Source organism: Amphibalanus amphitrite, unplaced genomic scaffold, assembly GCF_019059575.1.
Source record: "Amphibalanus amphitrite isolate SeventyFive unplaced genomic scaffold, NRLGWU_Aamphi_draft 000037F_arrow, whole genome shotgun sequence".
In the NCBI taxonomy this organism is placed as follows: Eukaryota; Metazoa; Arthropoda; class Thecostraca; order Balanomorpha; family Balanidae; genus Amphibalanus; species Amphibalanus amphitrite.
Genome location: NW_024881533.1, coordinates 1513142 through 1535000, shown reverse-complemented (window position 1 = coordinate 1535000; position 21859 = coordinate 1513142). Strand labels below are relative to the sequence as shown.

Genomic DNA, 21859 nt, shown 5'->3' with positions numbered 1-21859 from the left:
TGCGGAATATGTAGCGGCTTTGGTGGCGGTTTATTTAACCCTATTAGTGGCAGGCTCCTGGCTACCCCTATTAGTGGCAGGGGGGGGGGGCTTTTTACGACCCCCCCTGATATCTCGAGATCTAGCGGGCCGATTTTCAAAATTCACAGGGCATTCGATTTCACTCAACGTGATCTACATTTCTAAAAAATGAAAATTAAAAAATGTCAAATGTCAATGTCAAAGTAGAGGGGGGTAAAAACAGGCAAATTGCAGATACATTTTAGACTGTTTATCACGGCCAGGTTACTGAACCAATCTTAACGCAACTTTTGCCGATCGATAGAGAATGAACCAGGAATTCACATGGATCCTAAAAATATGCATTTTCAAAAATCATAGGCGGATCAGTGGCGGATCCAAGGGGGGGTCACATGGGTCATGGCCCCCCCCCCTTGAGGCCTGGGGGCCCAAAGACCTGCCAGGGGCACCACCGGCCTATCAGGGGTATCACAGTCCTGACAGGGGCACCACAGGACCGCCAGGGGCACCACATGCCTAGCAGGGACACCACGGGCCTGGTGCCCCTGGGCCCTGACAGGACTGTAACGCCCCTGACAAGCCTGAAGTGTCCCCGGCAGGCACGTGGTGCCCCTGACAGGCCTGAGGCGCCCCTGCAAGGCCGGTGGTGCCCCTGGCAGGCCTGTGGTGTCTATGGCAGGCCTGTGGTGCCCTTGCTAGGCCTCTGGTGCCCTGACAGGCTTGTAATGCCCCTGGAAGGACTGTGGTGCCCCTGGGCCCTGACAAGCCTGAGATGCCTGGCTATGACAGGCTCGTGGTGCCCCTGATAGACCAGTGGTGCCCTTGCTAGGCCTGTAGTGCCCCTGGCAGGCCTGTGGTGCCCTTGCTAAACCTCTGGTGCCCCTGACAGGCTTGTGGTGCCCCTGGAAGGACTGTGGTGTCCCTGGGCCCTGACAGGCATGAGGTGCCCATTACAGGCCCGTGGTGCCCTTGCTAGGCCTGTGGTGCCCCTGGCAGGCCTCTGGTGCCCCTGCTACCCCTGCGCCCGGAGAGGACTATGGTGCCCCTGAAAAGCCTGAAGTGCCTCTCGACAGGCCCGTGGTGCCCCTGACAGGCCCAAGTTACCCCTGCGAGGTCGGTGGTGTTCCTGGCAGGCCTCTGGTGCCCCTGGCAGGTCTGTGGTGCCCCTGGCAGGCCTGTGTTGACTGGTGCCCCTGCTAGGCCGCTGGTGCCCCTCACAGGCCTGCGGTGCCCCTGGAAGGACTGTGGTGCCCCTGCCCCTAGGGGTGCTCATGGGCCCAACAGGCCCGTTGTGCCCCTGACAGGCCTGTCGTGTATACTTGCTAGACCTGTGGTGCCCCTGCTTCCTGGCAGGCCTGTGGTGCCCCTGGCGGGCCTGTGGCGCCCCTACAAGGCCGTAGGTGCCCCTGACAGGTTTGTGGTGTCCCTGGAAGGACTTTGGTGCCCCTGACAAGGCTTAAGTGTCAAGGACAGACCCTTTAAACGCCAGGGTCAAGTTCGTCGGACTGACAACGATTCACTTACCTGATAACTTTCCTGGTAAGTACTCACTACTCAGCGTCCACAACATATATACACATAGCACATTCATATATACTTGCTTACAATTGGTAAATGTGGTTGTGGCTAAGAGTTAAGATACTGACTAAAAATAAAAAATAAAAAGAAAAAAACTGAAAATGGGGGCACCACCAAAATGAAGTGGACGAAATCCGTTGAGTTTTTAATTTTGGGTATAGGTATGGGCACCACTTCGATTCATGACCCTCCCCTTGGAGTTTTCCTGGATCCGCCCCTGAGGCGGATACAGATCATTGAGATTGGGGGTACACAAAAAGTATAGTAAATAAGGTTTTTGTTGGTACTGTTTCTAAAAAGGGTGGTAATGGTCTTGTTATGTTACAATTTTCTTATGAGAGAACGACTACAATTGTATTGGTCATGCATAGGCGGTGTCAGGGCACCTATGTTGGGAGGTAAAACATAACCCCCCTTTTTGGACGCCTGGATCCGTCTATTATAGCAAAAACGTGTCAAAAGAGGATGCACAATAACTTTGTATATGTTATCACATGATACCTTTCATTCACTGTTCGTAAAACTGGTGCATACAGTTATAATACATCAGCATCGTGATCTTCGCCCAATGACTCGCTTCACGAATAGGACCCCCCAATTCCCAGTGCTCTGGAGCCGCCCCTGGTAAAGTTATGAACTTGAAATTTTCAGGGAATGTGCCCAATTTAGTTTTAGGAAAAGTCAGAAAATTTCAGCATCGTAGCTTCAGCGGTTTCGGAGATATTCCCGAAAAAACCTGAGGGGTGGATGAAAACAGCCCCCCTGCCACTAATAGGGTTAATGTGCGCGGGCACAACTCCGTTTACAGTGCATACGGATAATTTAGGTGTTAGATGTAATTTGGACAAAGGAAAGTGTCCTAGGCCGTGGCTTCCTATTTTATTACTTTTGTTCTCTAGGCGTAATTTTTCAGTTCGTTACTTATATCGCTTCCAGTAGTAACCCCGCCGATGCGCCGTCACGTGACCTCGGCCTGTGACCTGGCGCGATCAGCCGATCGAGCTGTCCACCAATGTGAGGCATTCGCGCCAAAGGGGTGACCAATCGGACGCAGCGCCATGTGGCGTGATATGTGACTGCTCACGTTGTGCTCCGCTGTCTGTTCAGTCTCGACTCTCGTGTGGACACGAATACACGGCCCGGGCAGGGCCAGCAGAAAACTAAAAAAAAAGAAAAAGAAAAAAAGAACGATTTTTTTTTAGAACGACGTCCATCCAAAAGAGGCGCATCTAGGTTTTATCCCAGTTGATTTACAGGTAATGGAAACGTCGCAAAATTGACCTGACCTTGGGTCACAGATATCGAAACTCCGAGATATACGGGTACATTTTTATTACGGAGCGAGCGAAGCGAGCGGAGTCTTTCCTTAGATTAACGGAAATTTCTGAGTATGAGCGGCCGGCCGGCCGGCCGGCCGGCCGTGCGGACGCTTTTGCGAGGCTTATATCTCAGCAACCACTTGACCGATTTACACGCGGTAATTTTTGTAGGGTAGCTTCATTAATCCTTCTACCAAGTATTGGACTATTCCCGATGCATGTGGGTGACCCCTTATGCACGTGCCACGTGCAAAACGAAGATGTGTCAGTTTCGTAATTGTTGCAATATCTCGGTAACTAGGTACTTGGCCGATTGCGCTGAAATTTGGCATGTAGGTAGGCACCCACTATAGGCACTGCATATCCATGTGCCAGAGTTGGGGTGCTACTGCACGTGCGCACGTGCAGGGGTCGTTTCCAGATCTCGAGAACGGCTGGACCGATGGCGCTCAAATTTGGTACACGGTTAGGGACCAGTTAGTAGGGTGCCGTGCACAAGTCAGTTGGGACCCATTTTGCACGTGCGCACGTGCAGGGTGCCGCTTCCAGATCTCGAGAACGGCTGGGCCGATTGTGCTCAAATTTGGCACATCGCTAGAGACCGATTAGTAGGGTGCCGTGCACAAGTTAGTTGGAGGTACCCCTCGAAATTTCGCACGTGCAAGGTCCACCCTCTCGCTCGCTCCGTTAATCGCCCCAAAAGGCGTTATACTGGTACATAATGCTACTCTCATCAATCGCTGAAAGTTTCAAAGCGCTCGTTCATATTTGTAGCACATTTGTGCACATGTGCAGACGCACATTTGTGAGCGTCTCGAAAAATGAAGAACCTATGGTTTATTAATCAAGCTAATAGGTCTTAATCCTCTCAACGTTGATCGACCAATTACACATGAAGGCGCTAGCAAAAATAATTCTCCCGTGCCAAGGTAAGCGAGAAATGATCAGTTTCCCTTAGTATGGGTGTTTTACCACCTTCTACCCTACCTACTTCAGGACCATTCAGGACAACATCACCCACATGATTATTACTGCCCGTCTTCGGTACAACAGCATCTTGTTCCGTTTTGTACTATTTTGTCTGTTTGTCTCTGTTCTGTCCCTCGAGAAGTCGAAGATATTTACGCAAGTGTCGGCTGGACGCTCCTGCAGGGACAGTCGAGACTTGATATTTGAGAAGCCACGCGCTCACCGACGAGCTGTCATGAGAGCCGGGTGGCATAGAAGCAGCGCAGTTAGTAGCCTCGGGTACGGCGGCGGGCTGTCGCCTGGAAGCGCCCCTGGGCCGCAGTCCGGGCAACGGGGCACAACAGAGCACGTGTCGGTGCGCCGTGCGGGGCCCGGTGGCCGGTCAGGTGGCCCGCTCGATACCGGCCGTGCTGCCCAGCCGGTTCCTGCTGCAGACACGACCGGCCGTGCTGTCCAGCGGCTCCTCCTGCAGACACCACCGGCCGTGAGTAGACCGTTCAGTGGACTGAACCGAGCTCACATCTCACGGCCGACTTCGCCACGTGCTTCATTCGGTAACACTCGACCGCCTTTATGTGGGTTGTAGGTCATGACTTGTGTTCCATAGCCCCGCATGGCTCAGAATTACTTTGCAGTGGAGATAGTGATAATTAAGTTAAAAAATGACCCCACCTTTAGTAAAAGTAAGAAATTTTTAGAGCTCCCTCAGATTTACCCAAACCTCATTGAAATTCAGTATTTAAACAATAATTGTTACTTCAAAAACATGTTGCTTTGCTCATTTACTGATTGGTATAGGTATCCATGGGCTGGCATATCTAGGCATAAGGTTACCTAGGGCGGCAGCGCGATTAAATAGGTTGTAGGGGAGAGCGGGGCCAGTTGAACCACTTTTTATATATTGACATGCACAGCGAGATCTAGTTGTCATATCGAAAAATGCACAATACCATGAAAAATATTCTCTTTTGGCTTTATTTTAAGATATGTAAAATTATGTTTCAAACATATTTTGCTGCCAAACGTATGCTTATAAAACAGCTCTACGCCCGTTTCAAATGACCCCGATGCGAGGGTCAATTGAACCAGCCCATGGGGTCAATTGCACCTATCCTTAACAATGGGATGTTTTCCTCTTTAAGGCCACTTTCTTAAGGAGAGATTTTGTCCAGTTTACTTTTCCAAATGCTACATTCAATAGGTCGTTGGAAAGCTAAAAGTGCAAAGCTCCTCATAATAGGTGACATAAAGTACATAGACTATGGTAAAATGGGCGAATGAGGAAAATGAGAAATATCTCAGGCTATAGTGTGCTTTCAAGCAAAAGGCTGGAGAAAAAGGGGTCAAAAATTGAGCTCTATTAAACTACTATTTCAGTTTAAAAGCTCATTTCAAAGGTGGACTATTTCCTTTAATGTTTACAGCCCCTGAACAATAACCATTGCAAAGGTCACCGGGGTCCATTGAAACGGATTGTGGCCCTGTTTCAACTGACCCTCAGAGAAGCGTTTCAATTGACCCCATCCGCTCCCGGCATCTCGCACGCGCCGTAAAGCACATGTCAAACGAGCTGGAGGGACGGCATCATTCTGAATGAAGGGCCAAATAAGGTGTTATTCCGGAGCCAGGAGTTCTTCTTTCAGCAAACAAAGGTATATAAGATATCACAAAATATTCATAAAAACGAATTCTCCCAAACGCCCCTCAAAAACACAAAAACAAGTGTCAAATCAAAATTACCGTCCGTTTGCCGCCCAAACGCCGTTGACAAAGGAAGTGGTCGAGCGCGGATGCGCAGTGGTGTCGGCAACGTCATATGTTGCATACTGTTGAAAATAAAGCCATGTTTCATCTGACCCCGTGTTTCAACTGGCCCCGCTCTCCCCTACGCCTGTACGGTGCTATTCCGATAACCATTCCTAGCCCGTTGAACTTTTTTCCTTTCACAGATCGGTTCTCCTCAGTGTCCTCGGAGGCTCCAGGTTTTTGTTTTTGTTTTCCATTTGGGGTTACGCGGTTGTGACTGCCCAACGTCTTGACCGCTATGGAAATGGTGCAATGCGATGGCATCAATCAAGGTGTTACGATAGTGTAACGGGTGTAACGTTTGTCTCTTTACTGTATGCCTGGCCCTGGCCTATTCAAATACATTAGCCAGAGGGGTGTCGTAGTAACTGGAGTAAGCAAATTGACCACGGTCAAAAATGCATTATCAGTTTGCACTTAGGCCCCTGCTTAGGTCAACATTTTGGGATGGTCTCGTTTCTAAGTCGGCTAAGAGCTTCGGCCCAGAACATAAATTTATCGTTGGCATTATAAAATACCTACCAGTATTACGCCTTTTGGGGCGACTTACGGAGCGAGCGAGAGGGTGGGCCTTGCACGTGCGAAATTGCGACGGGGTACCTCCAACTGACTTGTGCAGCTGCACGGCACCCAATTAACCCGCGCCCCACTGCACTGGGTGGGAGGGGGGGGGGGCTATTCATAGCCCCCTCCCGTTTCTCTGCAATAACTTCTAAACCGCTTGACGTATTGCCGCCAAACTTAAAATACCTTCGGCTGCATCAATTTGACACCTTGTGTCAAAATTTGGACTTCGTATCTATCATAGGACGGCCGGAAATGACGTCAGAGTGACGTCATGTTCGGCCGATTTCGACGCAAAAACATTGAACCACGGGGCGTTCCACGACAAATCGACAAGTGCCCTGCACCCTCATATTTTATTTTTTGCTTAAAATTGGTCTAATGGGTTGTGATGGGCGGGGAAGCCAGCTGTGGCAAGGATTTTTTTTCTTCGAACAACGGTTTCCGAGATATAGCCTCGGGCAATTCCTGGATGTCGCGGTGCAGCCCTATGTTTGGCGGCCTATAACTCAAAAACTATTGGTTTTCTACGATAAAAACTTTATATGGTTCAACTCACAATTAACCAACAAACATTTTTGCTATCTCGGATTTCAAATTTTTGGAAATTTTGATCACGTGACCTTTTGACCTATTTTTCGAGGAGTGACCTTGATATTTTCCCCACTGAAAGTTGCAATTTTGTCTGATGACGATTAAAGCCTTATCAATTGTCATTCATATGGGAAAATAAAAAAGTGGATATCGCCCTGCGTTGACCTCAGGTCAGGTCATTTTTATGACCTGTCCATTATTACGAGCGGGAGCGACAGCGAGATCTCGAGAATAAAGCAAGATAGTGACAAGCGGTAAAGGGTGCAGGGTACAAATGGATAAGGTCTATAATTTTTACTGAGATCATTTTCAGGTCAGCTCAAAGATGACATCACAGGAGCAAAAAGGAAGTCAAAATTGCGGCACGGCATATATATGAAGTTTTTCTCGAATAACTTTCAAGGCATCCCAGCTAGGAATAAACTAATATCACCATCGTGATCCTCTCGTCGATCCGCATCGAAACATATGTATGTTGACCTCGAAAGGTCGAAAGGTCAAAAGTTGACCTTAGGTCACGTGAGCTAAGGTCAACTTTTGACCTTTCGACCTTTCGAGGTCAACATACATATGTTTCGATGCGGATCGACGAGAGGATCACGATGGTGCTATTAGTTTGTTCCTAGCTGGGATACCTTGAAAGTTATTCGAGAAAAACTTTATACCGGGTGGCCCAGAAAAAACGTTCCGAACTTTGGAGGCCTATATATCAAATACGAGTACAAATAACGAGCCAAAATTTTTATCAAGTTTGCGTCATTTCTTTGCGCATTGGTATGCCAAATTATAATACTATACCATCATTTTCAAGCTGGCAATCTTAAGTTGAATTAAGCAAGACGTTTTTGCTTTTTTTGCCGATGTCAAACGATAGTGATGATTGGGTTAGACGTCCCACGTTATAAAAAAGAATAAAAAATAGAGAACGTGAATGAAACCAACACGTATGTTCTTATTTTAAATATTTTTGTCTCACTTATGTGCCAAATATTCAAATACTGAGCCAAAATGGTGCTCATGGATGTCATTCGTTTCAACACCAAATCATGTTTCGAGCAGGAGTGGCACGGTGCATGGATTACTGCTGATTACCCTCCTTTCAGTAGATCAAACAGTAAATCGACCGGATAAGGAAAACAAACTAAAGCAGACTGGTTCCTGTGCCAGAAGACCACAGAATAGCTTATGAAAAACAACATTGCCAGCAGATGACAAAAAAAAACTGGTTGAAAAGCTACCTTTTCCCAGGAATGTCAGCCAGGAAAGCATTTGAGCCACGGATGGTTAGAAAACTGGAAACTTCTTCCGATGCCGCTGGCACAGAGCCATCGTGGTTGCTTGAGGGAATGTGTCATCCTGAGACCCGAACCATCAATGAGACTAGCTGCCAGTAGAAGTCATGGCTCTAGGCCGCGGTGCCGCGGGGTGAAAGTGACCCGTTCACTCACATTTTTTTTTTTTTTTTTTTAGTAAACATCGGTGCAAAAAAGTAATTTTTACATGGCATGCTTGAAACACGAACCGTTTAAAAAGTTATTTACCGAACACCATGAAAATCACACCATTTACTGAAAATATGTGCCGCATTGACTATTCGAAGTTTCAATGTTGTATCTTTATAACTTTCTGAGAAATATTGATTTAAAGTTGGGAACGTTTTTTCTGGGCCACCCGGTATATGTAGTGCCGCAATTTTGACTTCCTTTTTGCTCCTGTGACGTCATCTTTGACCTGACCTGACAATGACCTCAATAAAAATTATAGACCTTATCCGTGTGTACCCTGCACCGTTTACCGCTTGTCGCTATCTTGCTTTATTCTCGAGATCTCGCAGTCGCTCCCGCTCGCCACGTGACCTAAGGTCAACTTTTGACATTTCGTCCTTTCCAGGTCAACATACATATATTTCGATGCGGATCGACGAGAGGATCACGATGGTGCTATTAGTTTGTTCCTAGCTGGGATACCTTGAAAGTTATTCGAGAAAAACTTCATATATATGTAGTGCCGCAATTTTGACTTCCTTTTTGCTCCTGTGACGTCATCTTTGACCTGACCTGAAAATGACCTCAGTAAAAATTATAGACCTTATCCATTTGTACCCTGCATCGTTTACCGCTTGTCGCTATCTTGCTTTATTCTCGAGATCTCGCTGTCGCTCCCGCTCGTAATAATGGACAGGTCATAAAAATGACCTGACCTGAGGTCAACGCAGGGCGATATCCACTTTTTTTATTTTCGCATATGAATGACAATTGATAAGGCTTTAATCGTCATCAGACAAAATTGCAACTTTCAGTGGGAAAAATATCAAGGTTACTCTTCGAAACATACGTCAAAAGGTCACGTGATCAAAATTTTCAAAAATTGAGAATCCGAGATAGCCAAAATGTTTGTTGGCTGATTGTGAGTTGAACCATATAGAGTTTTTATCGTATAAAACCAATAGTTTCTGAGTTATAGGCCTCCAAACACAGGGCTGCAGCGCGACCTGCTGGAATTGCCCGAGGCTATATCTCGGAAACCGTTGTTCGGAGAAAAAAATCCTTGCCACAGCTGGCTTCCCCGCCCATCACAACCCCTTACACCAGTTTTCAACGAAAAATAAAATATGAGGGTGCAAATTTAATTTTTTATTTGTCGATTTGTCGTGGAACGCCCCCCACGGGAATCGCTCCCAAGAGCTCAGTTTTTTAGCTAGATCCAATTTCTTAGCATGAGAGGACTCAGAATGGACTGCGCTACCAAACTGTTATCTCGAATTTTCAAAATTTTGAACATTTCGAAAATTATATATATTATAATTCAAAATTTGTATTTTTATATTTTTTTCAAAAACTTTTTGACTTTTCGTCAAAAACGGAGTCCGGAATATATATGAGAAAACACATGCTCATGACTTACTCTAGCGAGTTTTAGCCAGATATCTTCAAAAATGGCCAAGCATTATAACAAAAAATTCACAATTTTAAATTTTTCAATTCATTTTTTTTCAGGGACCCTCCCACCTGCAAAAAGGTTAATGAATTGGCATCAAAGTGATGTCGCTCGGTTCAGAAAGAGCGAAAACGAATATCTACCAAATTTCATTGAAAAATATTCACCGATTTTCAAGATATTAGATTTTACTTTTGTTTACTTTTTGGAATCTCCGCTGTTCTTAGCGACTTTATTTGAAAGTGCGGCATTTGTTGCGCGCAAAGCAGCAATGGCCACCAATTTGGCTATCTCAACTCAAAACTAATGTTAATGGTCACTTTAACCCGCGCCGGGCCGGTGCTCCGCGACTTCCGCGCCGGGCTGGGGGTGTCTGAACAACCCCCGTCTAACTCGGCTCCTGGGCCATGTAGCGACACGCGGTAAGCGGCATTCGAAAGAGCGTCAAAAATAAGGACGAAAACACTTCAGTCATTTTTTGGGTCAGGTCAAAGGTCAGGTCGCCAGAGGTCATCAAAGATCAAATGTAGTCCATTTCAACAATTTTGAAAACTGCCAACGGCTAGCTCGGGAACCAATAGAGCTACAGCGTCGCGGAAAAGTGCATTCGATAGCCCTTTTTACAGAACTTTCTGGGTATTGTTCTCAGATTTGACCTCAGGTCAACGGTTTAGCCTCCAATAGGGCAAAAACTGTAAAAATAGCAGTTTTCACGAAAATAGTTTTACGTCAATAACTTTTAACTCAAGAAAGCCACGACATTACTTTTGGCAGCATCGTGTTCCTCTCGCCGAGACGCGTCGAATGAACTATTTGTTGACCTTGAAAGGTCATTGGAAAACTTGACCTCAGGTCAAGGTCATGACCTGACCGGAAAGGGTCATGTTGCATATCAGTCGATCCGTATCGTCGAGCTGAATATATCTGACGTGTTTTCATCGCTGTAGCACGTCTTTATCAAAAGTTATAGCCAAAAAACTGCTGGTGACCGCTCATGACCTGAGATGACCTCAGGGGCACACAGAGGGGTCACAGGTGCATTTTTTCGATTTAGTGGGTCATGTTTTCCTAAGAAACGATGTTTATGAGGATTTTGAACATCATTCGTCCAAAAGAGGCGCATTTCAATTTTCTCCCATTGACTTACCCATAGGTAGGGGAGAGCACCCTAATTGCGCCCGCGAGATAAATGCGCCCTCCCAAGCTCCAGAAAAATTGGCACAACATACATAAGTACCTAGTGGTGGTTGCAAAAGTTGCCCACCTCGATCATACTTCCTTTTCCGGTGGAACCTTGGCAGAGGTAAGGCAGCATGAGCTTAAGTAACGATTTTGTTTAAATGTTGGGGTTTCTTATCGAAAAAGCATTCTTCAAAGCTGTAGAATAAGGTTTAGTGAATGTTTAGACACATATGCTGCTAATTTTTCGAACAGATGGTTAATTTTGAATGATTTGAGCACCTCCATGCAAGAGATTGTGGCTGCGGTGAATAGGGACGCCATGTTCTGTCACACCACTACGTTTTTTTTCAAATGCTACCGGGGTAAATGCGCCACACCCGGGCTAATGTTAATGAAATGGGTAACATTAATAATGATGGCTAATATTCGAAAGGCTTAGGCAGATGACAAAAACACAAGCAATTTGAGGTCACTGTGCACTTCTAATAAAATTTCTAAAAAAACAGATGGTAAATTAATGAAATTATGACACATCATACAACGCCTTACCTACTTATCCCTCTTATCTTTACAGCCCATAGCTAATGCATGTATTTACGGTGGGCGCATTTGAATTCAATTGCGCCATGGTGTGGGCGCATTTATCGAAGGTATTCGACAATTGCGCCCTTTGCAACACTTTCTAAAAAGACCGTGTCTGGCTAATGAGTATGCGATAAATCAGTGTAAAAAAAGGTAGGAAAAAGGTTTCTAAATATAATGTGAGAACAACTAGCCTGTGCTGTCTTTGCATTCCAAGCTGAAGCCAGTTTCGCTTAACGTGGCGCAATATGGCAACCCTCCCCTACTGAAATAGAGAGGTCGCAAAATTGACCTGACCTTAGGTCACCGATATCAAAATTCAGAGATATACATTGTGTACATACTGTTACTCTTATCAATCGCTGAAAGTTTCAAGATGATCGTTCAGTCGGTGTAGCTATGACGAGGATTGCAACTTTTTCTGAGGTGAGGTCACTTGACCTGACCTGGTGACCTGACCTTGCGAGCCCTGGGTCTGAAATTTTCACAACATGTGTGGAAAAGATGCATAAACAGGTGTGCCAAAAACGACGGCGCGGAGCGCCGCCGTTTCGAGATATCTGCGAAAAAGCGCAGGGGGGCGGGTGTTCAACCCCCCGGCCCGGCGCGGGTTAAGCTAGATCCAATTTCTTTGCATGGGAGGACTCAAAATAGACTGCGCTATTAAATTGCTATCTCGGATTTTCAAAATTTTGAAAAATTGAAAAGAACCTATATATATATATATATATTAGAATTCAAAATTTAAATTTTTATCTTTTTTCAAAAATTTTTGACTTTTCGAAAAAAAACGGAATATATCCCTATGTGATAGAAAACATTCCAATGACTTACGTACACTAGCAAGTTTGAGCCAGATATTTTCAAAAATGGCAGAGTTATACGCATTATAGCAAAAATTTCATGATTATAAATTTTTCAAATCAATTTTTCAGTACGTATTTCATATTTGACATCGTACGCCAATATAAATAGCACCATCGTGTTTCTGAGCTCAAACTGCATCCGATAGACACTTTTTTTGTAAAGAATTTTCAACTTTAAAATTTGACCTTTTTTGACCTGAAAGTGGCCTGACCTGAGCTAAATTCAACTCAAAATGACCTCGAATGACATAAACGACATCGAATTCGAAATCCTTAGCCTAAATGGACCATAAAACATGTGTCACGTGACCGATGCATGACATAATATTTCCGTGCCCTCTGATGACCTGACCCTGACCTGAAAAATCAAAGTACAAGTTTGGTATCCTCAGGGTATCTAAAGCATCTGTTAACGAGTGTGTAAACCAAAAATGAGCCCGATCTGACTCGTACGACAGCGGCCAGAGCCCAAAATGTGAAAAAGCCAATTAGGGGAGAGTGGGGTGGGTTGTATCAGTTTTTACTCCGAGACCCATAACCTCGTAACTATCCGTGATAAACTCATTATTTCCATACTATCTCCTTCCTTGATTCTTCTGCTTTTTGTGCAAAGTAACTTTTCCGCTACCTCTACTAGTTTTTCTTCTACGGTCTGCCGAATAGAACAATGTTTTTGATACAACTTGCCCCATGGCTTGGGTGAGTTGTATCACATGGTGGGGTAATTTGTATCACTATTTCACGTCGATAGGCGTTATCACAAGTGTATTCGCGGCCATTGGCGCGACGTAAGAAAAGAAGAAAACAACTGGCCCCAAGAACTTTAAATTATCAGTTAGCATGCACCTTTTCCTTGATCTGTAGAGAATTTATCATTAATTGCTAGAGAAAATTGCATTTAAAATCTTCCTTTTATGCTTTTTTATCGTTTGCACAATATGTTCTTTTACTAAGCTAGAAACACTAATTAGAAATAGTTCCTGCATCATCGTCAAGAACAATAGGGAAGGCTTGAGGTAAATACAATAATCTAAACGGTTTTGTAATCCATGTGAAGACACTTCTAAAATTGCCTGTAGAAATATTGAAGGCAAAAGTTCAACTTTTTCACAAGTGACAACTCAGCCGGTATTTCGGTCGCCTACAGCCCACCTTTCCCTAGTGACCGATAGAGGCGCTGCTATCGATGTCCGCCCGTGCCGCCTAACGTTTCAGGGAGTGTGCTTGCAACTGGTTTTGAACATAACAACAACATTAAATGGGGTTAATACAATGTATATGCTCTAAGGCTTCACTTTTATTAGACCAAACTTAGGTCAATCCGAACGAAACGTCGAAACGAACGAAACTTCAACAGACTAGACGCAAAAGCGACCCGTTAAGAGCAAAGCAGCCAACACATTGTGCCGAAATGGAACGAGTATTGACTAGCTACCTACAAACGCGAGCCAGGGCTTAGCTTTCGCGATCAAAAGCAACATACCCATACATACATACATACATACATGTTACAACATAACCCGCCCGGCTCTGATACAACATGTACCTCGCCGCCATCTTGGAAAAAACATCCTCGTGCTCAAAAACAGCGGACAGCTGGAGAAATCCATTTTCACTCACGCAGCCTTAGAACCTACCCTCACCACCGCTACGGAGATCTTTCAAATTCGTGCACATCTAAATGCCCAAAACACACATTTTCCTGCAACTTATTTTTTTAGAATAACATTAAAAAAACATAAAATCGGCTCTCACCTCGAGACGCGTCCACCCAGCCACACGACAGAACAGGGAAAGATGGCGCCCGGAAAACCTCGTCGACTGGTCGTGTCACGAGCGCTATCTATTGGATAAGTTTGGCACAATTCGCCCTGATACAACTTGGACATGATACAACTCCCCCCGCTCTCCCCTATCGATAATTTTTACTTTGACCTGATCTGTGACGTCATCGGTGACCTCGAGGTCAATGAAATTAGGTTCCGCGAGACATTTTCACCGGGGCTATCAGATGTCTTTTGAGTTTTGACGATCAGCCCAGTAGTTTCGGAGTTAGGAGGCGGGGGGGGGGGGGCTATGAATAGCTTTCCCCCCCCACAGTAGGGCGCGTTTTACGCAGACCCCAGTGGGGCGCAGGATAAGGGGTCACCCACATGCATCAGGAATAGTCCAGTACTTGGTAGAAGGAATGAAGCTACCCGACAAAAATTACCGCATGTAAATCGGTCAAGTGGTTGCTGAGATATAAGCCTAGCAAAAGCGTCCGCACGGCCGGCCGGCCGCTCATACTCGGAAATTTCCGTTAAACTAAGGAAAGACTGCGCTCGCTTCGCTCGCTCCGTAACAAAACAAATCCTGGCCTCAAACACCAGGCACAGACACAGTGCCTGGTGTCTGTGTGCGTGGGTGTGTGATTTCTGACGGTAAATTTTATTCCCATTTTACCCTGATGTATGTTTTCTTTTTAACTCTCTGTGAGTAGAGACACAGAATAACCACGCCCATGGCCATGTGGAGTTGTCTGCCTTTGTCAATACAATTCAATACAATACAAACTAGCAACGGCCAAACTGCCCCACAGGCCACACCCCCGGCCAAATAACCCTGCTAGTGGGGCAATTTGGCCGCTTTGCAGACCTTTGTAATACGTCACAATTTCAATATAAGTAGTTACTCTATCATTTCAAGTTTACAGCCCAGTAAAGTAAAATGAATGCGACACCGGCCAGCGTTGAGAAAATGCAGAAATGTGTCATCAACCTTAACCCGCGCCCCAGTGGCGGTTTCAGCCAACTTCGCCCTAGTGGGGGGGGGGGGCAACCACCCACTTCTAACTCAAAAACTAAGAGGGCTAGAAAGACGCGGTAAAAAGCAGTCGATAGCTCTCAATGCGTACGTTTGAAAGTACTTCAGTCATTTTTCACCTTAGAGCAATATTGGGGTCACCAGAGGTCATCAAAGGTCAAAATTTGCCAATTGTCATTATATTTTTCAGAAAACATGCCGCTGTCTCAGGAACTATGGTAGCTAGAAAAACGCATGGGAAAGCAAACGATAGCTTTTGAACTCTTCTTTTGAAAAGGACATTATCAATATTGACCTCAGGTCAACGGTTTAGCCTCCAGAGGGCAAAAACTCCAAAAATAGCTGTTTTTACGAAAAGTGTTTTCGACAATAACTTTCGACTACAAAAAGCCACGACATTTCTATTGCCAGAATCGTGTTCCCCTCGCTGAGACGCGTCGAATGAACTATACTTTGACCTTGAAAGGTCAACTTGAAAATTTGACCTCAGGTCAAGGTCATGACCTGACCGGAAAAGGTCATGTTGCATATCAGTCGATGCGTCTCAACAAGACAAACACAATGAGACCATCCCCAGCGTTCTATCTCTTTCCAATCGCGAGTTATTGGCAAAAAACTGTTTGTAGCCTGACCTCCGATGACCTTTCTAGAGGCTATCAGCAAATATGACACCTTGGTCATCACGAGTGGACTAAATCATTGTGATTCTGAGATATTTGGACTGTTCCTATGCGTACACACGGATCTAGAGGCATTTTCATTTTTCTTCATTGACTTGTAATGGAAAGGTCACGCCACTGACCTGACCTTAGGTCACGGATATAAAAAAATCCGAGATATACAAATTGTAGGCGCCCATAACAGCATGCAATCCACCAAGTTTAAAACCTTTCTGACAAACACTGCAGGCTGGACATGATTGCAAACTTTTTTAGGCTTGGTCAGTTAACTTGACCTGGTGACCTGACCTGACATGACCTGGGGTCAAAAATTTCACATATTGTCCAAAATTGATGTACCAAAAGCTACCCTAAGCTGCGCGGCGCTACGCGCCGCGGTTTTTTATTCACACGCAAAAAACGCGACAGGGTGGTAACATATGCCCCCCCCCCCCCCACTGGGGCGAAGGTTAAGTTATATCGTTTTGTAAAAAAGCGGCCAAATTACCCCGACCTCCCTTATCTAGTTAGTGCTAAGCCTACAAGGCCAATAGGAAAACTATTCAATAATGATAATGAGCGATAGAAGACAGATGGGAATTTAGAGGGTCACCATTTGTAAATGAGGAATTCTGGAAAGAATGACTCAAGATTGGATCCTCAGCCATCTTATTCTACGCTTAACCCGCGCATGACTGCGGTACTTTCCATAACGCGAGTGACAGGGAGGGGGGGGGGCCTACAGAGCCCCTCCTATCTCCGAAACTACTGAGCCGATTGTCAAAACTAAAGCGGGGTCTGATAGCCCTGGAAAAACTGTCGAAGGAAACCTAAGTTCTTAGGTGTTGTTTTTATCCGCTGGGACTGAGAGCGTGAGATGATGTTTTTCGTACTCCAGCGTAGATGGGTAGCCATACGGCTTCCACGGTTGACAGTGATGACATCAGTCATCTTTTGCAAACTCGTTAAAGATTTGGGCTGTACGGGGATTCGAACCCCGGGCCTTTGGATTAGCGCTCCAATGCTCTACCTCTGAGCTATACAGACCAAGTACTTCAACGAGCTTTCTGCCAAGTTTTATGCGGATCATTCTTAGGTGTTGTTTTTATCCGCTGGGACTGAGAGCGTGAGATGTTTTTCGTACTCCAGCGTAGATGGGTAGCCATACGGCTTCCATGGTTGACAGTGATGACATCAGTCATCTTTTGCAAACTCGTTAAAGATTTGGGCTGTACGGGGATTCGAACCCCGGGCCTTTGGATTAGCGCTCCAATGCTCTACCTCTGAGCTATACAGACCAAGTACTTCAACGAGCTTTCTGCCATGTTTTATGCGGATCATTCTTAGGTGTTGTTTTTATCCGCTGGGACTGAGAGCGTGAGATGATGTTTTTCGTACTCCAGCGTAGATGGGTAGCCATACGGCTTCCACGGTTGACAGTGATGACATCAGTCATCTTTTGCAAACTCGTTAAAGATTTGGGCTGTACGGGGATTCGAACCCCGGGCCTTTGGATTAGCGCTCCAATGCTCTACCTCTGAGCTATACAGACCAAGTACTTCAACGAGCTTTCTGCCAAGCTTTATGCGGATCATTCTTAGGTGTTGTTTTTATCCGCTGGGACTGAGAGCGTGAGATGTTTTTCGTACTCCAGCGTAGATGGGTAGCCATACGGCTTCCACGGTTGACAGTGATGACATCAGTCATCTTTTGCAAACTCGTTAAAGATTTGGGCTGTACGGGGATTCGAACCCCGGGCCTTTGGATTAGCGCTCCAATGCTCTACCTCTGAGCTATACAGACCAAGTACTTCAACGAGCTTTCTGCCAAGTTTTATGCGGATCATTCTTAGGTGTTGTTTTTATCCGCTGGGACTGAGAGCGTGAGATGATGTTTTTCGTACTCCAGCGTAGATGGGTAGCCATACGGCTTCCACGGTTGACAGTGATGACATCAGTCATCTTTTGCAAACTCGTTAAAGATTTGGGCTGTACGGGGATTCGAACCCCGGGCCTTTGGATTAGCGCTCCAATGCTCTACCTCTGAGCTATACAGACCAAGTACTTCAACGAGCTTTCTGCCAAGTTTTATGCGGATCATTCTTAGGTGTTGTTTTTATCCGCTGGGACTGAGAGCGTGAGATGATGTTTTTCGTACTCCAGCGTAGATGGGTAGCCATACGGCTTCCATACGGATAAAAACAACACCTAAGAATGATCCGCATAAAACTTGGCAGAAAGCTCGTTGAAGTACTTGGTCTGTATAGCTCAGAGGTAGAGCATTGGAGCGCTAATCCAAAGGCCCGGGGTTGGAATCCCCGTACAGCCCAAATCTTTAACGAGTTTGCAAAAGATGACTGATGTCATCACTGTCAACCGTGGAAGCCGTATGGCTACCCATCTACGCTGGAGTACGAAAAACATCATCTCACGAAACCTAAGTTCATTTACCTTGAGGCCGCCGATGACGTCACAGGTCAGGTCAAAGTAAGAATTATGAGCACGCCGGCTTACAAGTCCGATCAGGCTCATTTTTGGTTTACGCACTGCTTGATATATGCCTAAGATACCCTGAGGGCACCGAACTTGTACTTCGTTTCTAAGGTCAAGGCCAGGTCATCCTAGGTCACAGAAATTTTATATCATGTATCGGTCACGTTACGCATGATTTATGGTCCATTTTACTCAAAGATTTCGAAAACAATGTCGTCTGTGTCATTTTAAGTCATTTTCAGATGCATTTTCCTGAGGTCAAGTTATTTTCAGATAAAAAAGGTCAAATTTTGAAAATATATTTTTTTTTAAACAAAAAAGGTGCCAATTAGATGCGATTTTAGCTCAGGAACACGATGACGCTATTTATATTGCTATACGATGTGAATAACGTACTGAAAAATGGATGTGAAAATTCTTGATTTGTGAAATTTTTACGATAATGCGTATGACTTAGCCATTTTTCAAAGATATTGGGCTAAAAATTTCTGGATTAGGTCATCGATGGGTGGTCTATTACATACCTATAATCTGTCTTTCTTTCAAAATATTCAAACACTTTAAAAAATCAAAAATATACTTTTTATAATTGTATAGGTATACATATTTTCTTTTAAATTCTCAAAATTTGGAAAATCCGAGATAGCAGTTTGATAGCCACGTTCATTCTCAGTCTACCCATGCAAAGAAATTAGATCTAGCTTAACAGCTGAGCTCTTGACAGCGATTGCCGTAGTTCAATGTAGTTATTGCATAAAATCGGCCGACATTACGTCACTCTGACGTCGTTTTCAGCTGATCTATAGTAGCTAGAAAGTTAAGAATGTCATACAAGGTGTCTAATTGATGGCGCTAAATGTACCGCCAGTTTTGTGTTGATACGTCAAACAGTTTGGAAGATATTGCTGAGAAATGGGAAGAGGGCACTGTAGAGCCCCCCCCCCCCTCCCCCAGTTATGCGCGGGTTAATAATTTCGAAGTTTTGAGTGAAAAAATGTTTTTAAAAAACTTAAGCCGACTGATTGATTGATTGATTGATTGATTGATTGATTGACTGATTGATTGATGGATTGATCCATTAACCCTATTAGTGGCAGGGGGGGGGGGTTGTTTTTATCCACCCCTCAGGTTTTTCGGGAATATCTCCGAAACCGCTGAAGCTACGATGCTGAAATTTTCTGACTTTTCCTAAAACTAAATTGGGCACATTCCCTGAAAATTTCAAGTTCATAACTTTACCAGGGGCGGCTCCAGAGCACTGGGAATTGGGGGTCCTATTCGTGAAGCGAGTCATTTGGGCGAAGATCACGATGCTGCACCAGTTTTACGAACAGTGAATGAAAGGTATCATGTGATAACATATACAAAGTTATTGTGCATCCTCTTTTGACACGTTTTTGCTATAATAGGCGGATCCAGGCGTCCAAAAAGGGGGGTTATTTTTTACCTCCCAACATAGGTGCCCTGACACCGCCTATGCATGACCAATACAATTTTAGTCGTTCTCTCATAAGAAAATTGTAACATAACAAGACCATTGCCACCGTTTTTAGAAGCAGTACCAACAAAAACCTTATTTACTACACTTTTTGTGTACCCCAATCTCAATGATCTGTATCCGCCTATGATTTTTGAAAATGCATATTTTTAGGATCCATGTGAATTCCTGGTTCATTCTCTATCGATCGGCAAAAGTTGCGTTAAGATTGGTTCAGAAACCTGGCCGTGATAAACAGTCTAAAATGTATCTGCAATTTGCCCGTTTTTACCCCCCTCTACCCCCCTATTGACATTTTTTAATTTTATTTTTTTAGAAATGTAGATCTCGTTGAGCCAAATCGAATGCCGTTTGAATTTTGAAAATCGGCCGGTTAGATCTCGAGATATCAAGGGGGGTCGTAAACAGCCCCCCCTGACACTAATATGGGGTAGCCAGGAGCCTGCCACTAATAGGGTTAAAGAGAAATTCTGAAACTGACTGAAAACTTAGCTAAACGCGTGCATTCTTATGTTGCAGGCTGGGCATCTCATCTCAGGTCTCCCTGGCAACAAACCAGTGACGCCACCGATGATGACGTCACTGGGCCAGGCTCTGTCACTGTGTCTCCGCGTGACTTTCGCTATCGTGCTGGTCGCTATTCTGGCCAACATGGCGTACGGCCTCTACGTCGGGTTCACAGACTTTTACCGAAGCGACGAGCTCAAAGTCATCGTGTGAAGGCATCATTCAACTATAGCTGCTCTACTGCGCTCGGACCTTACCGGTCTAAGGAACGACCTTACACGACCTTGGAACGACCCATCCGACGCCAATGGACACGGCGCTATGTCGGCTCAGTCTCGGAGCTGTGGGCCTGTGGTAGAGCACCGCAGAAAATCTGACTGGCTAGGACACCTGGCGTCATCTGACCTGATCGATAGCTTCCGATGGTCCCGGCTGCCGAGGTGTTGTGTGGTGTTGCCACTGACGTCACCACAGGAGCTCGTGCCTTAGTAAACTGCACTGCCGACCGTCCACACCTGAATGACTGCGGCACTGCGCTGATATTAACGGCAGCAGGTGCAACTGAGACCGGAATCAGAAGCGGCCGGCGCACTCGCATGTAAATACGCGGGCGTAGGAGCGGCTGAAACGCCATGGGGGCGCGGAAGCACAATTTTACACATTGTAGTCTGGGAGGAGAAGAAGATTGTACTGTGCCCTGTCTCCCCCCCCCGCCACCCCCGTGAACAGACTGCAACGGACTGCGCAACGATTACTAGCGAACAATGGCTTATTAACTGTGTTGTAGGTACATATGTGCATGGGTGGGTTAATGTAGGTACCTATGTCACGTAAGTCGTAGGTTGCAGCATTCACTTAGACTAAGCAGCCCCTGGCATGCGTTGCTACTTCAGTGGTCGCTATACATAGTTTTGACTGACTAATAATAATTTGGTGAGGTTAACATCGATGTTATGACGCCACGACAAGCATGTGGTCAGGTCAGGCTGACACTAAACCTTTTAAATGGGTGTAATTTTAGGTATATCTCTTTGTGAGGGCAGATGTATGTACCCACAATCCTGAATTATGTCCCGGCACAATGATGAAAATGCACCCACAAGTCTTTAACAAGCGTCCTTTCGGGAGCACGGTGCCTTTCGCATGCTCCAACGGCGTCGCCCTGACCGTCTCGCGTTCCTGGATAATATAGCGTTTTTAATCACTCGGCGCTCTTTTGGGAGACTGGCGCCCTTTTGACAGCATTGCGCCATTCTAATGGTCTAATGGCGCCCTCCTGACCGTCGGCGTCTTGCGACCTTATTTCTCTGTCCACCATGCATCCCTCGATTGTTCGGCGACCTTCGGGCCTCTCAGCACCCCTGGACCACATGACGTTTTCAACCACTCGGCACCCTTCCAGGAGAATGGCGCCCTTTTCATGGTCTCACGGCGCCCTCGTAACCGTCTGGCGCCCCTACGTCCCCACCAGCTTAGCATT

The 21859-nt window shown here is 45.5% G+C and overlaps 1 long non-coding RNA gene across 1 annotated transcript; it reads left to right on the top strand.

Moving 5' to 3' along the window:
- The first annotated feature begins 3903 nt into the window (after positions 1–3903).
- On the top strand, positions 3904–21583 carry LOC122372916. Its single transcript, XR_006254950.1, has 2 exons — positions 3904–4371; positions 20392–21583. It is a non-coding gene; the product is annotated as an uncharacterized LOC122372916 (long non-coding RNA).
- Positions 21584–21859: the final 276 nt, after the last annotated feature.